This window comes from Dromiciops gliroides, chromosome 1 (genome assembly GCF_019393635.1).
Source record: "Dromiciops gliroides isolate mDroGli1 chromosome 1, mDroGli1.pri, whole genome shotgun sequence".
In the NCBI taxonomy this organism is placed as follows: Eukaryota; Metazoa; Chordata; class Mammalia; order Microbiotheria; family Microbiotheriidae; genus Dromiciops; species Dromiciops gliroides.
The window spans coordinates 566,368,621-566,385,060 of NC_057861.1; positions in this window are offsets into that span (position 1 = coordinate 566,368,621).

Sequence of the window (16,440 nt, forward strand, 5' to 3'; positions counted from 1 at the left end):
ATATCTCTTGAGTGGCTGCTGCACTACCAGGCTTGGTGGGATAGGAAAATCTGACAGAGAGAGAGAGAGAGAGAGAGAGAGAGAGAGAGAGAGAGAGAGAGAGAGAGAGAGAGGTCAGCTGGGTGATATAGGAAAACCAGAGACTGTTATGAATAAAACTATAGGAAATAAAGAAGATATAACTAAGTGGAAAAACTGGTTTCAATAAACACCCAAGGAGAATAAGAAGCATCATTTGATGTGATAGTCATCTCAAATTGCAGTTTTCAAAATAAGCTTAAGCAAATAGACTCTATCACAAAGATACTTGCAACATATATGTTGACCTCAGTTGCAGAGGAAAAAGAAGTACAGATATTCTACAAAAGAATTTGGAAATTTGGATGATGACATAAAAAAGATATCATTAAACTTTCACTTTTAAAAAGAGATAAGTGACATATATAACTGGAAAAGGGAGCTGATAGACCATGGATAGCCTGAATTTTTCCACAAAATGTTTAAGAACCAAGAGAAAGGTGTCTAGCCTAGAAGTTATGGAGAGATTCAAATAATATCACATAAGATGGTAAGGTATGCATGGGTTGTAATCTCTACCAATGGAGAAAAACTTGAACACCAATAAGATCATGGCTCTATTGAAATTGTGAAGTAAAGGAAATTCATTGTTTAAATTGATTTTGTGGTGAATTTATAAATCTCAAAACCCAGGACTAATTTATTTGACAAAAGATTCAGCAGTCTGATAAAGAGAGAAATTTATGAACTGGGAGAAAGGGGGGCAGGAGTGGGGAGGTGCCCAGATAAAATGTGCAAAAGCAAATAAATTCCATTTCCTTCTTAATGATGTCCATTTTCAATAGTTTTTACATTGTTAAGAGAAGACAGAAATAAAATAGTAGTTAAATAATTCTTTTTAAATTTCTGCCATTTTTAAATTATATTATCTTATGTCAGTTTTTTCTTATTCTTCCCTTAGTCATCTTCATTTTTCAAACAGGTTTACAAAACAAAACTATTTTTGTTGTTTCTAACAGTTTTCATCATACTTAAATGGCTCTGGGGACTACCTTCCTGAAATTATTCTTAAAGTTTTGGCCACTCAAAGGTGGAGTCAGTTGACAGAGAGATAGGAAACAGATGCAGTAAGCTCCCTCTGCAAAACTCCCCCATACAGCTCTAGAAAATGCATCAAACTGAGCCAGAAATCCAGAAAAGTCATAGTGAACCATTTGTCCTTCCCAGCTCTACAGTGGAAGATGGGTCCTGTAGAGACTGAGGTCAGGGTCCTGCTAGGAAAAATTTTGCATGCACAGGGAGAAATTGGTATGGAGTCTCCAAGTTAGTAAATAGACTGACTCTAGTTACCCTTGTAGTATATATGAAGGGTTGGTTTTGAACTCGATTTTCCTGACTCCAAGACCATGAGTTATCTACTACTATAACACTTTCTCAAGTAATAAAATATATGTTTGTTAGATGCCATAAGAAATTCAGGTTTGCAAAAATATTATTGCAAGTAGTTTGCTTATGGAGGCATTGACAGAATCACAAAGATGTGGAATGTTAACATTACTTTCTGAAAGTGGCACAAGATTATTAACTTTCTGCACTCCAAGATTTGGATTGATGTTTAATTCATTTTATGCATACCCCCAAAGCTTAAAAAAAGATTTAAAATTAACTTGGAAGAATCCAGTTATCCCAGTATTCAAAATATCCTATATATCTCTGTTGAAGGTGACCCCCCCTTCAATCCTCTGACCTCCCTCATAATTACATTCACTGTTTCTTTCAAAGTAAAACTAAAATAGAAGTCATGCTCAAACATAAAACAGTCATCTCAGGTAACAAGTTATGGTTTACTGCATGCCCTTCTTTCTCTTAGCTTTGCAAAACTACAGGCTATAGTGCCATCACTCTCCCCATATCATCTATAACAGCAGCATTCCTACTTCTGAACACTGAAAACCTCACTTCTTAAAAATTTTATGTGTATTTGTATGTATTTATGTGTATAAATATAAGAGAATAAATTTTCTTTCATGGGTTTATGATGCTCAGAAGAGAGAGAAAATGCTAATCCCTAAAAATTATCATTATGGGGAGTGTGTGTCTAAGCCAGCCTACTGCAGTGGCAGTTTTCTGATATTGATGACTTTGCCCAGTTCCACATACCATATTACTAGCACTAATTTAATTGGCATCTCAAAAGGAAGTAATATTTTAGTTCTCCTAAAAACCACATGATTCTCATTCTTCTTGTAGTACAAGGCATTTTGAACTGGGAAAAAAAATTGTCCATCAAAGTCATTCTATAGACCTAACAAGAGGGCATAGTTTCTCAATTTTGAGGAAACACTTCATTCACCTCACACATCCCTCACCCATCCCCATCAAAAATGTACCAAGACAGAAATGTAATTTGCTTTACAAGAGGCAAAAGAAAAGATGTCAGGAACACTTAGCTTAAAGATGATTCTATTTTCTTATCAAGGCACTGAATGAAATGCCCTTTTGATTATCTCTACTCCTGATCCTCAAACTTGTTAACTTCAGAGATTGTGTTTTCTATCAGTGAGGGCATTTTTTTTCTCTGCTCCACTCAATGATTTTACTGACATTAAAAACAAGTTTTTGTTTTCCAAATGAAATTTAAAATATCTTGTAAAATTTATTGAATGGTACTGACTGTATATGATTTCGGTTTTAGTGGATATCCACTAAAGACTTTTTATACACTTGAAAGTACTGATTTCCCCTGTTTTGGCCAAAGTAAATGGTAAGGCCATGTTACAGGGAATGGACAGCCAAAGACTGCTTTCATATTTGTCCATTTTGGTTTTTTTAGTTCATCTTCTTTCTTCCTTTTCTGTTGCAGTATTGCTACTTTATCAGTGCAGATGAGTGTACCTGAGGTCACATCACTAATATGAAGATATGAAATAGAGGTCTTTAAAACACTATTGGATAAGAGGACACTGTGGTGAATAGGACAAAGGAGCAACATTCCATCCAGTCTTCTTTAAAGCAAAATGGGAAATTATATCCCTGTATTAGTACATGCAGGAAATGAGGTGTTACTATATACATTGTAAACAGTACAAAATCCTTCTCATTATCTCTCTCCTACCCTGGGACAATAGTGATCATTGTTACACACACACACACACACACACACACAGAGATGAGGTGAGATCTCTCTCTCAAATGAAGCATCTCTTACAAACACTGCATTGATTGATGGATTCTGTCAGATTTGATGCTACAACGCTTTAGATACTTATATACCACTTGCCATGTCTTCTTCATCTGTAAACATTCAGTGATTCTTTGATGGCATTTCCTTAGGGCATAGCACTTGGATTTGTCAGATAGCCCAGAACAGGGAAGACAGAGGCAGGAAAAACAAATATATCGAATATAATTCCATTGATTACACTATAAATATAGTATTTGATGGAATTCACATAACAAAGAGGACCATAAAATCTGTATAGAGGACCAGGAGCAAGGTAAGGAAAGCAAATGCAATGCCACAACCATCACAAATAAAACACATGCTTCTGAGGAAATACTATCACTTCTCTGGGTGGAAATATTCAGGTTTCCTCTCACTGTTTCTGAAACAATAGACTAGAGTAAACACCACTGGCTTTTATGTCCATACCTGCATCCAGATTCTGGGGGTAAAGCATAGAAACAGCTCACTGGGATCCCTGGAGGCAGCCACAAAATTATCTTTTAAAAAATTTAATTGAATACCAAGAGAGAAGAGATCCTAGTAGGAGAGACCATCTCAAGCCATTATACGTGAACTTAAGTATCTGATCTAGAAAAAAAATTTCTTGAATAAATTATATAAACAGATGGATTTAATGAACAAGTAAACAAAAATATGTTATCACAAGGAGCCAGAATGACCTCACTAACAAAAGTGCCAAATGACCCTCATTTCCTTTTTCAATATAATCACTAGACTGGTAAATTAAGGGAATACACTGGACAAATCGTCTCATTTTGGCTTTGTATCCCAGCTTCTAACACCGTACCTTACACATAATAGGTGCTTAAAAAATGTGTGTTGAAACAAATTGCACTGAAGTTAATTGAATAATCATATGGACAAAATAGAAACTGAATGCAAACTGAATGATACTAGAGTTAGGTAGATTAATAGCTGTCTGAACAAATGTGCCCAAAGGTTTTTGATTAATGGATAGATGTCAACTCAAATACAGAACAGTTGACTAAGCCATGTCCTGTTAAACACTTTTATCAATGGATTTATTAAAGACATAGAAAGCATGTATATGAAATTTGTGGATAATGCAAAGCTGGGAGGAATAGCTAATAAGCCAGAGAACAGATTCAGAATTCAAAAAGTTGTCAATAGGCTAGGACAAAAGTCCAGTCCAATAAGCTGATGCTTGATGGGAATATTAATAAATCATATAGATATAGGGCTCTAAGGTTTGCAAAGTGAAAGTACTTTGATGAAAGCATCATAACAATTCTGGGAAATGTAGTACAATTATCCTTATTTTACAGATCAGGAAACTGAGGCTTTGAAATGTTCAATGATTTGAAAGGTTAAATTACACAATTTGTAAATGATTCACACCCAGGTCTTATGACTCTATCTAGCTCTTCATCTACTATGCCAATCAATTGCATGAGTACAGATTATGGAAAACCTTTATGAACAACAGTTCATATGACAACACTTTCAAAGTTCTCAATTGACCATACCCTCAACTCAAAGAGTTAACATTTTTTTTTTGTTTTGTTTTGTTGAGGCAGTTGGGGTTAAGTGACTTCCCCAGGGTCACACAGCTAGTAAGTGTCAAGTGTCTGAGGCCAGATTTGAACTCAGGTACTCCTGAATCCAAGACCGGTGCTTTATCCACTGTGCCACCTAGCTGCCCCAGAGTTAACATTGTTATAGAGCTGTCAGAAAGAACTTGTGGGGGGCAGCTAGGTGGCGCAGTGGATAAAGCACTGGCCCTGGATTCAGGAGGACCCGAGTTCAAAGCTGATGTCAGACACTTAACACTTACTGGCTGTGTGACCCTGGGCAAGTCACTTAACCCCTAATTGCCTCTCAAAAGCAAAAACAAAAACAAGATATTTGGGCAGCTAGGTGGCGCAGTGCCCATGGAGTCAGGAGTACCTGAGTTCAAATCCGGCCTCAGACACTTGACACTTACTAGCTGTGTGACCCTCATTGCCAGCAAAAAAAAAAGAAAAGAAAGAAAGAACTCGTGCCAACTGACATTGCAAAAAATTATAATGTTTAAATCAAGGAAAATTATGGGATCAATAGTCCAGGAACTTATTTCCAGTTATGGACACTACATAAGAATTATGCTCGCAAACCAAAGAATATTCAGAATGGAAAGGGATCTAGAAACCTCAGAACCACAGTGCAAGGAATTTAAAGGAGGGCTCATGATAGCACTTGTACTCCTTTACAGAAAAAGGCAAAGATGCAGCCTAATGGAAGGAAGGTGTATTAGTCCTATCAGTGCTGACATCTGCAGGACTTAAGGGACCACCTTACAGTATATTATGCCAGAGTAATGAAATGAACAGCAGGTTAGAAGCAGTACCCCTACCCACCTATAAATGACTCAAAGAGAGGGGAATTCTTGAGATGGGGCAAGGTTAGAAAAGGACCCATGGACAATGCCTGCCCTATACTGGGATACTTTTCTTTCCTTCAAAATCCTGACCTTCTGGGCTTCTCCAACTTGTTCAGAACCCAAGGGACAGGAGGAAAGAGATGAATATCTACTGTATGAGCCAAGCAGCCTGTGGTGAACAGGCAACAGGTTGTCTCAGGAAGTAAGAGGTCTCTCTGAAGGCATGAGGGTTTTTAGCCATCTCTCTGTTTAGTCTGCCTAGGGAAAAAATGAAAGTGGGAGAGGGAGGGAAAGTTTAGATGGAGAAGGTTAGGGAAAGGAGTTGGAGCCTCAGCCTCTGATGGAGGTCTACACTCCTTCCTGGAGACTTTTTCTTATTTTATTTTAATTTCTTCTTATTATTTTATGGGGTAATGAGGGTTAAGTGACTTGCCCAAGGTCATACAACTAGTAAGTGTCAAGTGTCTGAGGCCAGATTTGAATTCAGGTCCTCCTGAATCCAGGGCTGGTGCTCTATCCACTGCGCCACCTAGCTGCCCCCCTGGAGACTTTTTCTTATCCTCAAAGTTTTACCTTCCTGACTTCTCAAACTTTTCTACCTATTAGTGATGGGGAGGAAGAGAAGGGATTTATTTATTAGAACTATTTTTAAGAATTTGAGGGGCTGTCATGAGGAAGAAAAATTAAATTTGCACTGTTTGGCCCCAGAGGGGAAAACCAGGAACAATGGGGAGAAGTTGCAAGGAGACAAATTTAGACTTTATGTCAAGGGGGAAAAAAAGTCTAATGAGAGCTGCCCCAAAGTGGAATCGATTGCTCTCAGAAGTTATGGGTTCGCCTTCCCTGGAGGTCTTCAAGTAGAATCTAGGTGACTACTTGTCAGGTATGTTATATTGGAGATTCTTTTGAAGTATGAATTTGACTAGATGGCCACTGAAGTCCCTTTAATCTCTAAATTATTGTATTCTGGTATTCTGCAGGTAAGCATAGGACCAGTTTGTCCAGAAAAGGACTAAGGAGCCTCTTCCCTATCACACACAGGGACACAAACACACACAAATATCCTACATATCTAAGTATGCATTCCATGAGCAGGTTATGGCACAAAAAATTCTAATCTATGGCTTTAAAAAACCATGTCACAGTAAAAAATAAAACAAAACAAAAAGACAGGTTGAAGAAAGTAGGCGTGCTTAGGTAGAAGAAGAGAATACTTAGAGGAAATGAAAAATTCTATTAAAAAGTTTAAAATATGCTTTATGGAAAAATAAGTAACTGTATTCCATTCAGCTCCAGATGACAGAAGTAGGATCAATGGGTGACAGTCATAGAAAGATGAATTTTGGTTCAGTAGAAGGGAGAGCTTTGTGATTATTATAGCTGTCAAAAATGAAAGAAGCTACCTTACCAGAATAATGAGTTCCTATCAGGGATATTATAGATGGGATTCACGCATTAAGACGTTGGACTAGTTGACTTCCAAGATGTCTTCTATGTTTTCTATGAGACTCTCAGTTTATATTTATTGAATATTGGGATCTGAAATAAACGCAGAGATACATGACTTTAAGGACCTCACATTCCTGTCTTTTATAAAATGAATAGTTACTCCTTATATTGCTTATTTCATATTTCAAACTTTCTTAATGTTTTATTAGAATTAATTTAAACACATTTGACTTATGTATGATTATAAGTGCAGAACTGATGTAACTTTTTGGATGTTATTAAATACTATGGCAATATTCCTATCAATTCTAGTGAGTTTGTGTGTGTGTGAGAGAGAGAGAGAGAGAAAGAGAGAGAGAGAGAGAAAGAGAGAGAGAGAGAGAGAGAGAGAGAGAGAGAGAGAGAGAGAGAGAGAGAGAGAATAGGCAATCCTCAGTCTTTGGGTTTTTGTTTTGTTTTCCCTTTTGGCAAAGTACTCCAGGATCTGAGGGATTGATAAATTTGATAACATCTACTCTAAAAAAATGAGCTGAGAGATTTAATCAAGTTATGCAGGTTTTGGACAGGGTTAGAGGTAGAAGGATTATGGGAAACAGAGAAGAGATACATATCCAACTCAGAAAAGGTTTCAGTCAATCTGGCTGGAATAACATGTACTGGTGAAATAAACATGTCAGAAGTATTTGTAGTATTTAAGCCATATGTAGGACATCCCAACTCAAGTTCTCAACCTCAAAGTCATCCCTTAACTAGTAAGTTGTCAAGTCTTGTCAATTATCACTCCACATCCCTCTTCTCATCTTCTCTCCACTCATATGACCATCAGCCTTTCATCTATACTATTGGAGTAACTTCTTAGTCTGCTTGCATTGATCACTTCTTCAATCCATCTTCTAGCTAGACCTGCCAAAAGCACCTTCTTCAAGGACAAGCCTGACCATGTCCCTGATCTGCTCAAGACATTTCAATGGCTCCCTATTGCCTAAAGGAAAAACTCTTTGTTTTGCATCTGAAGCTTTTTTTACCCTTTCCATCTCTACTCCCCACTATGCACTCTATTTCAGACAAGCTGGCCTACCTGCTGTTTCATGTACAGTAATTTTGTTGTTCAGCTGTTTCAAGTAGCGTCTGACTCTTTGTGACACCATTTCGGATTTTCTTGGCAAAGATACTGGAGGGGTTAGCCATTTCCTTCTCCAGTTCATTTTACAGGTGAGGAAACTGAGGCAAACAGGGTTAAGTGACTTGTCCAGGGTCATACAGCTAGTGCCTGAGGCCAGATTTGAACTTAGGTGTGACTCAAGGCGCAGCGCTCTATCCAATGTACCACCTCGCTGCCCTATGTATATACAATATATGACATTCCATCTACCACTTTCTGTCTTTATACAGACTATTTATCGGTCCAGTCTAGAATGTTTTCCCTTCTAACCTCCATATTTTAAAATCCCTTTCTTCCTTTAAAGCTCAGCTAAGAACCTCCCAAATGGAACCTCTCCTTTCCCCTAGTTGCTAGTGTTCTCCATATATCCTGAAATTACTTTGTATTTACTTTTCACATATACTTTGTACATAGTTTGTATTCTCCCATTAGAATGTAAGTTTCTTGAAGGACAAGACCACTTCTTTTTGTCCTTCCTTTGCATATCTATTGTGACTAGCATACTGCCATAAAGCTACCTTAATTCATGCTTGCCAAATTGAATTGAATTGGTCTGAACATATGCATTCAAATCAATCCAAGAAGTCCTATTAAGAAGTTTCTAATATGTACAATACCTAAATAGACAAAAGATTGGTTTGACCCTAGACAAGTCACTTAACTTCCATAAGCCTGTTTCTTTTTGATGGGTATGTGCTTGATGGCCTCTAAATTCCTTTAAGTTCTAAATCTATGGTACTCTGCTATGATCTGTAGTTTCATGTAGGGAGAATTTACAATGTTAGAATTCCCTCCACTAACATCAATTTATATTAGTCTATAACTTCATAGGTAAATCTTTGGACATTGTCTGAGGCACAGAGGAGTTGTGATTTACCAAAAGACACTTTTTGCAACTCGTAAGTATCAAGGGCCTTGTAGATACAAAAACAAAAAATCCAAGCCAAAACTATCCCTGTTCCCAAGGAGCTTCCATACTATTGAGGATATACTATATAAAGAGATAAATACCAGGTATTTTGAGAAGGAAGAGAGCAATCAGTTCTCTCTCTGCCTCTCTGTCTTTGTCTGTCTGTCTATGTCTCTGGTTCTCTCTGTCACTATATCTCTTTCTCTCTGCAGTTGATCTTATCTGAAAATAGAATCTCTGATTCTATGTACTGTTTTTGTTTTATTTTGTTGCAACAATGCTAGATTAATGTTTGAACCCAATATATTAAGAGAAAAGGACAATCCTTATGTGCAACAGTGATACTACTGCCAGGGCTCATCTAGTAACGCCAATTCTATAAGACCTGTCAGGTTCCAAATGCAATAGAATAAACATAGATGGACCCTCATGGAGAGAGCGTGCCAGTTTTTAATCATCCCTTTAATCACCTTCCACATCTGCCAGCTTTCTCTCCCTGAAAATGCTGCCACTTTTAGCATGACCCCAAGAGGCAGGTGCAGTACACAAGATGTGTGGTGCTATGCCTTTCCAATCTTGTCCCTCCTGGCTTTCAATTTAATGATGCTACTGCCTGATTTGACTGAGATCAGCTGGGTGGTTTTCCTCCCTAATTCATTCAATATCACAACACCACAGGGGTACTGGACTCCTGAAGGGTTTTCTAGCAGTCCCTGAATTCAAAACAATGCTTCGAAGAAACGTCTGAAAAGGACACTCAGTATTAGAAAAGGATGGACTCACAGGAGGTGAGCAGACTCTCACAAAGCAATCAAGGGGAAGGCAGCATATGAACACACACACACACACACACAGAAATAAATAAGATCTATCTCTCAAATGAAGCATATAAGGCTCATCAACTGATTTGATTTTGTCACTTAAAATAACAATTCTAATTGCAAGGGAACTATGTAGGATGAAATATTGGGGAGAGTACAATTTAGGTGGTTTCAAAAAGTGCTTCTACTGGGGTTTAATTTAGTATAAATCCTGCCTGAATACCCTGAAATTCTGAGTTTAAATGATCAATCACTATTTATTTTTCACTTTCTTTCTGCCAACATTTGGTTATTTTCCTAGTCACATGACCTTGCCATTTGAGCCAAAGTCAATAAAGAATTTATTCATTCATTAGGTTCTATAGAGCCAGAATGTTATATTGAAAAATTACATTTAAAATTTTTCTATGGTAAATGTCAAACACTTTGTGTGGGATTTTAATGACCATGAAAAATTAAATTTGAGAAAATCATGGGGAAAAATTGTGCACACATAGAGGGATTGTTTTGTTTTATGTCATTTTGTTAACATGGAAGACAAGTTGGCTTAATAAGATTTTTTTTAAACAATTATTTTTTGGTCCTCATAGTTTTGGCTTGCTATGCCAATAGAACATAGGTTCTGTCAGATTCTACCCAGGTGTAAAGGCTTTAAGTATGAACCTGGTAATAGTCTATGACTGCTGATCAAGAACCAGCCTTTCTAAGTATGTAGACATTTGCCACCAGGTTATCCAACAGGTAATAAATGTTGCCTGTTTGACTATGGTGGTTCATGAAACAGGCATGGGTCCTCAATAGCCCCTTTCCAGTTCTGAACAAAAAGTATGATGGAAAATATTTCTTGGGAGCAATAAATGGGCAGGGGCGGAGGCCTTAAAGACAACTCAGAAGCCTCCTATTCATGACTCTACAACATGAATATGTTCTTCAAATGAACAATTGAAAGGTCCTTTGCATTGTGAATATTGAAAAAACACATCATATACTCACTTGGGAAAAAAGTGACTCTTAGGAAATAATTGGTTCATGATTCAGTCATTCTAGAGTCAGCTGCTATATGCAATTAGATCATTGATGGGTTAAAGCAAAATTCAAAATTAATGGAAAATTAGAAGAAAAGATGAAGATGAGAAAATTCTGCCTAATATTACAACAGCTCCAACCCAATCTCACTGAACAGTCATTGACTCCAAAAAGGGGATGGGGGAAAGGGAAGGAGAGGAGGAATATGGATAAAGTAAAGGTGTTGACTCTATGTTTATTCATTAGAGACATTTAACTGATCCTAAACAGTCATCACAAAAAGGAGACTGTTATGAAACTACTTCAGCCAGCAAACACTCACTCTCTTTTCTAGATATTCCAGAGAAGATAAACACAAGTTTAGAATACAAATTCAATTGTGAAACAATATGAAGAGTAAATATTCTGAATAGTGTCACTTCATAAAAGAATGAAAATCTCAATACTTTTAATAATCCCAAGCTGCTTGCTTTCAACAATGTCCCTCTTTTAACACCAATATTCTCCTGACAATTGAAGTAAATCACAGAACACCATGACCTCAGAAGAATGAAAACTGTGGGTTACCCAAACACAATGGAAAGATACATGGAGGGGATAAATAGGCTGCAGCATGTTAGCAACAATGACCAGTCAAGATATTGTCAAGGACTCTTATGGCAGGAAACAAACAGAACAATCATATGCTAAGAATTAGGGACAAGAAATATGCTTCCTGAATGAAAGATGCACTGCTGCAGCTAAAATGAATACTTTCTAACGTAAAATACTTTCTAAATCTAAAACATTAAAAGAATGAAAAGAAGGGCCCTTAAAGTTGAATGAATTATTTGATAGGATTTTAGAAAGATGTGGGAAAGAATCACATGATTGTTTTGAATGTACTGTGATCAGAACCCAATGGAACCAATGCCCATACCAGCAAGATCACAGATAAAGCCAAATATGAAAATATGGCAGAATAACTTGGGTTATTTTGTTATAATGATTTTAACTGTTAAGGGCTAAAATTCTAGCTAGTCTGTCTAAAATATCTAATGAGTGGTCGCCAATAAATTGTAAGCTTCAGCAAGAGTTAGACTTTTAAGCATTTATTAAGGAGAATAAGAATTTGGTAAAGAGAGAGAGAAAGGCCTAGATTTCTATCTATTAAAGGGAGAGCACATTTTTAGCTCCCTTCTCCACCAGCGTCCTCAGGAAAGAGCCCCAGAGTCAGCGCCAGTCTCTTCCTTCCTCCTCCCACTAGTCTGCGTCACTTCCTCCCGCCAAGAACTCTTCTACAGTAAGTATCCAGCAGGTGGCGTCATTCCAATCGTTACATAACTATTACCATTTACTTTTTAAACTTCAGAGCAATTTTATATTAACATTTTATTTCTTTAATAATACATGTTATTCAGTTAAGAATATAAGAGAAGTTGCATATTGTAGCAGATAAAGCTTTCTTCAAAGATTCAAAGATCTGGGTACAAGCCTTGCCTCAGACACATACTAGCTGTGTGAGCCTGGGCAAGTCACTTAACCTTAAGGTAATAAGGCAATTTCTAAGATTAGAAGTTGCTATAGAAGGTACCAAACATAGCATGATAGCAGGAATTTTCTCACCTGGGAGATGATTATAACAATGAAATTATAGGTCCTATCTCTATCCATAACCCTAAAGGATATAATGACATATGAATCATACTTTAAATATCTGTAGGTTGTTCAAAAAACTTATGAAAAAATCATAAATAAGAAAGTTTGTTTCAGACATAAATAGGCTGTGAAGTTCAAGTTTGCTAATAAAAAGCATGTTGCTAGATCTCCTCCAATGTAAATCTACCAGTAACTTTTGATATATGATTTGTGTCTGAATTAAGTATGTTGCAACAAACTTTTGTTTCCACAATAATTTCACAGAACTATCTCCCCACCAATTAAAAATTTATTCAAACTTGTTATTTTAACAGATTACATTTTCCTGTTTCTTAAGGAATTTAGACAGTATAGAATCTTTCCTTAAATATTCCAAACCCGAGTGTCTTTCATAAATAAACCAGTTCTAGTTGAATTCTGAAAAATAGAAGTGAATAAACTGGTTATTAAAGAAGTATTAGAGGAACACATCATCTTCCTCTCAGTGGAGACTATCAGTATGGAATAGTAGCTATGTTCATTGGATTTGCTTGAACATTCTTTCAAGGAAAGATTCAGTGTGGGGGCAGGGAGGAAATGACTGTGGTGTTTTCTTTTTTTGACAACAAACAAGAGAGGAAGAAAATGAGAAGAGAGGGGATGAAAAGAGAGAGGAAAAAGGAGAGGGGAAAGGGAGGAACAGAGGACTAACATGAAAATAACAGGACTCTATGGGTCAACATCTGTTCCAGAGGATAAAGATGTAAATAAATTCTATGGAGAACTTAGACACAACCTTCAAATTAAAGAATCATATACTTTAATATTCATTGACTTCAATGCAAAGGCAAACATAACAAGGAAAACAAAAAATACTTTGGAAGATAGGGCTTAAAAGTAAAGAATTAGAGAGGCCAGTAACTTATAGCCTTCACAGAAGACTCATACCTATACATTATTAATTCTCTGAGTAAAGAATGAGAAGGTATAGCAATGTTATAAAAACTTAAGTTGACTATATCTTAATAGACATGAAATTACTTGTTATAGGAGTCATTCCTGAATAGGCTAACTTTGTATAGTCAGATCAAGAAAGAATAAAAATGAGAAAAAGCATGTGGAGTCCAATTGAAACAATTCCAGTTCAACATATTTAAGCAAGTTTTTTAATGCAAAAGAAAATGAAAATTGATAGAGGAAAGGACATTGATACTGATCATACCAATTTTGTACTGAAATTTAAATTCCATTGTATGGCAATTGCCATAATGGAAGGGGGGAAGGGGAAGCACAGCAAAGCAAACCAATACAAAACAAATAAACCCTTCCACCTTAGTTAGCAAACACTTGATCTTCTTACCAAGTAGGAAGATATGGAACACATTGAAATCTAAACTTATTTGTAAAAGTTTATAGAAGGGGGCAGCTAGGTGGCGCAATGGATAAGGCACTAGCCTTGGATTCAGGAGGACCTGAGTTCAAACCCAGTCTCAGACACTTACTAACTGTGTGACCCTGGGCAAGTCACTTAAACCCTATTGCCCTGCAAAAAAAAAAAAAAGTTTATAGAAAACTTTATAGGAAAAGGTAGTGGAAAAATTTCACCTCACAAGGCAGCAAGAAACATTGAAAATAAAAACAAGCTTAAAGAAAGTTTCAAAAGTAAATTAAGTCAGGGGCACCTAGGTGGCATAGTGGATAGAGAACTGGCCCTGGAGTCAGGAGGACCTGAGTTCAAATCTGGCCTCAGACACTTAACACTTACTAGCTGTGTGACCCTGGGAAAGTCACTTAACCCTCATTGCCTCACTAAGAAAAAAAAGAAAGAAAATTTTTTAAAAAAAGAAGTAAACTAAGTAAAGTCAAACTAAGAGTATTTTAGGATATAATGGAAGAAGTAAAACAAACAGATGAAAGATGAAAAAGATATGCATAGATTTTTATATCAAGATATTTTAATCATCAAGGGTTAGTAGTAGGCGTACTAAATTTAGACCTACCATATCACAATCCTGTAAGTACTTTTTAATGAGATAGAAATAGTTCTTGAGAAAATAGAGATGATAAAAGGATCTAGTCTTGACTAAGTAGAACTGGTTCATGTTGGAGGCAACACAATTTTGAGGGAATTGGGGGAATGATTATTAAGGTATCTGAATAAAAGGAAAAACATACAGATATATGTGTATATATATATACATATTTGTTTTTCCTTTTATTTAGATAACTTGAGAATATATGTATATATATACACATATACATATGCATACATACACACATATATTTTAATGGCTTCCTTGATGAAAGCAGTAGGAGGCAATAGGCAAGGTTTCATGAAAGATATTCTATATTAGATCACTTCTTGTCACAAAATTGGCTTGTTGTTGTTGTTGCTTGTCCTTTGTTCTCAAAGAGGATCATGATACCAGGTAATGTCATAACTTGCAGTGATCATGACTTACAGTAAATTGGGTTTAAGTGAGGGAGGGCTGTGCAAAGTCATCAATCTCACTCTCTCCTCCAGAGCCATCTGTGTCCAGTGGCAAGATATGTATTAGGATGATAGGAGATGGCCCTGAATGTTTAAAACAATTGGGATTAAGTGACTTACCCAGGGTCACATAGCTAGTTAGTGTATGCAGTCACATTTGAACTCAGGTCTTCCCAACTCCAGGGCTAGTGCTCTATGCACCGTGCCACCTAACTGCCCCACAGAATTATCTAACAATTTAAAGAATACAAAATCCCACTATATCTGTGGGCCATTATAAAGCATTTTATTTCATATATGGTAGCAAAGTGCTGCTTTCAATACTCTCCTCCAACAGGATGGTTTCCATCCATGTTTCAAAATTATACAAAATACCTTGAAAGATTTAATAGAGATAACCTTATTCAATGGCATTAGGACCATTGATATCAAGTGAGCTATAAAACAGGAAGATATGTGCTTGCCAACAATTTTTGCCACAGTCATGAAGTAGATCCAATGAAGAGCCCAAATCAAAGAGTAATGCCGGCTAGATGGTAAGGTCTTCCAGATGCTTCTACTTGTAGATCACATGTTGACTGTGTCATGACCCATGAGCCTTATAAATAAGATCAATAATCAGTCATAAGATTTTGGTCTAGCTAGCCATCTAGGAAAATCAAGTTTCTGAAGAATGCCTATTGTCTTTTTTTTTTAAGTCACCAAGGCAGACTTTATTCAATCAGCCAACATGGAGCTCTGTGCTCTTACTTTCAGTTACTTGGGTTTCCTGCCCCAAGATGAGTCCTTTGAGTCCATCAAGATGCCAAATGCAAAGTCTATCAAACAGGGGAGGACAAGAGGCAATTTCCAAGGCTCGACTTTCTCTTCCTGTTTCTGGTGCCATTCTTCATGGGGTCAGCCGTGGATTCTGGCATTCAGACTTCTGCTCAGAGAGGACTAGTGTCCCACCAGGGATCATCCACCCTTCAACTTCAAAAAGGTAGTTTGTACCCCTAGTCCATTTCATCAAAACCACTATCCTCTTCAGAGAAGCTCTCCTCCTCAAAGTAGTCATCCTCACCATCACTGGAGTTGTATTAGGCCCTGCAGGGCTGAGGGGCCTTCTGTGTCAGGATCAGGTCAGTGCTTCCACAGAGTTGCAGACTTCTACACTCAGATCTCGAGAGAACCACTGGGGTAGTACAGAAAGAAGTATGCAGATGTCAGCACCACAGCAGCAAGCAGACTGCTTTACAACAACGGTTCCTGTTTCCCCAGGCAGGCAGAAGGAATTTCTTATCAGCAACCAAAGAACTGCTGTTTTCTGACTCAGTCTC